Source organism: Mastomys coucha, unplaced genomic scaffold (assembly GCF_008632895.1).
Source record: "Mastomys coucha isolate ucsf_1 unplaced genomic scaffold, UCSF_Mcou_1 pScaffold19, whole genome shotgun sequence".
Classification (NCBI taxonomy): domain Eukaryota; kingdom Metazoa; phylum Chordata; class Mammalia; order Rodentia; family Muridae; genus Mastomys; species Mastomys coucha.
Genome location: NW_022196901.1, coordinates 20,980,563 through 20,982,989, shown reverse-complemented (window position 1 = coordinate 20,982,989; position 2,427 = coordinate 20,980,563).

The window sequence follows — 2,427 nt, the reverse complement described above, 5'->3', positions numbered from 1 at the left end:
CTCTGTATGGTACCTCTGTGTATGTCAGCTCTGTGTATGGCACCTCTGTGTATGGCACCTCTGTGTATGGCACCTCTCTGTATGGCACCTCTCTGTATGGCACCTCTGTGTATGTCAGCTCTGTGTATGTCACCTCTGTGTATGATACATAGGTTTTGAGGGAGTCACTGGAATTCACTATTTTCACAGCACCTCTGAATCACACCCAAAAGAACTATGTATATAAATTTGTTAGGGAAGGGGCAAAAGGAAGGAAAGAGACAGAAACAATGAGAAGGGAGGAGGAAGAGAGGAGGGGAAAGAACAAGAAGAAAAAGGAGAGGAAGAAGAAGGAGGAGGAGAAGGAAAAAGAGAAAGAAGAAGAGAAAGGGAGAGAAAAAAGAGAGGCAAGAGATGATAGGGAAAGATACAAGAGAAGAGAAGAGAAAGACAAAGAAAAGAAAGAGACCGAGGAACAGAGAAAGAGGGATAGAGAAGAGAAGGGGAGGGAAGAAAAGCTCCCTCATCTCAGTGAGCACATCCACTGTCAAGATGTTGGCTTCTGCTCATAACCTCCACTATGAAAAGCCACTTTGGATATATGACAGACTGTAGATTCTGGGCATAAGCATGCAAAACGGCATTTTATTGTACCCAAATTGAAGGAAGTGACCAGAAAACAAACAAATGAAATAAAAAATTTATCCATGTTAAGAGCTAGGAAGCAACAGAAGAAAGGTTAAAATCATTAGGTCAGGGGTGACGTGAGACAAAGCCCGAGTTACATGAGAAGGTTGTCACCCATGGAGTCCAAGCAGGAGTCCACGGGCCCCACATGCACAATCATAGTTAGTAGCTTGACGCCATGATAGGAAACAATATTTTCAGTTTCAAAAACCTCTCTGCACAAAGCACTTGTTACTAGCAGAGAGAAAATGAATGCTTTACCATGAGGATTCTGGGATGTACCCTTGAATCCAGAGGTCAGCATGGGTGTTGTTCAGAAGGGGAACAGTCACATGGTGACTCCTCCAGTGGGGCAATGAAAGGTGCACACACCACTTTTGTAGAGCTGCCAGACTTAGGGGATGGATCTTTAACAGGAAGTGGGAAAAAACTAGACTTACAAACTGAAGGTGTTCTATGGCTTGTAACTTAAAAGGATCATAGCAGTTGCAGAACTCCTCTGGGTTGAAGAAAGTTCAAGAAGTACAGGACTCCATCAATAGTCCTATTTGGGCTCCTTACAAGAACTCCTGGAGCCCTGGAGATGAGACCATGCCCGGGTGGGGATTGGAGGAATACCATTCTCTGGATTTGTCAGGAAGAGCTGGAGTGAGTGGAGGAGAGCTATGCCAGGACCCACAGCAGCTGTGTCTGCATATGATCTGTACAAGACCAAGCTGGTCAGCATCCTGGCATGAGAAGGGGCAGGGATTCCCACTCCAGACTTAGAGGCTACTGACAGATGACTGTGGCTAGGAGAGGCATAGTCACTGGGAGGAGGCACTCGTAGATTGCACATGAGAAGAGCTCTGCATGCATGTACATAAAAGTGACATTAATTGGATGCAGCCAGATATAAAATAAAAATATATAGATAAAATTGAAAATAAATTTAAAATTACAAAATTGAGCTTAGCAGCTAAAAAAGATGGGAATGAAATATAAAACCTCCAAACCAAGAGACAGATAATAACTCTAGAAAAATAAACTGCTTGTTTTTTAAGGAAGAAGGAAGTTTTAAAGTTTTAGAGATGGTTTAAAGAGGAGGAAGAAATTGAAACCTGCAAATAAAATGTAATAACTATCAGACACCAAATAAGGGCTGTGGTTCAAGCCTGCAGAAGTAACTATGAACTAAATAATTACAATTGGATTAAATACCTCACATAAAACATACTCCATTGGGGTGAACCAAACAGTCCTTTGTTGTGTGATGTGTGACATGCAAAGAGTTACTTCTACAGTTTGAGGCTGATATTAATGCTAGGGGGCTGGTGCTACACTTCTGGTCTTAGGAAAGGAGAACATGTTGCATTTACAATACAGCACTCTGAATCAAAAAAGAGGCAAAGAAACAGAGCTATAGCACTTTAGGGCCAGTATGAGCTACACACAGCTTTAAATGGAATGAATCAAAAGTTGAAGGAGAAACATAGAAAATACAGCGCACACAGTCAAAGCAAGCTTGTGTGTTTTAATACCTAAACAACATAATCTAGGACCTGAGGAAGGGAATTACAAGCTTGTTCCAAAGAACAGGGGAAGAAGACTGCACCAATTTTTTTTCAGGTTTACACGGTGGTTTAAAAATTGATCATCATACAGAAATTGTGGTACATCTACACAATGGAGTACTACTCAGCTATTAAAAACAATAAAATTCTTAGGGAAATGGATGGATCTAGAGAATATCATCCTGAGTGAGGTAACCCAATCACAAAA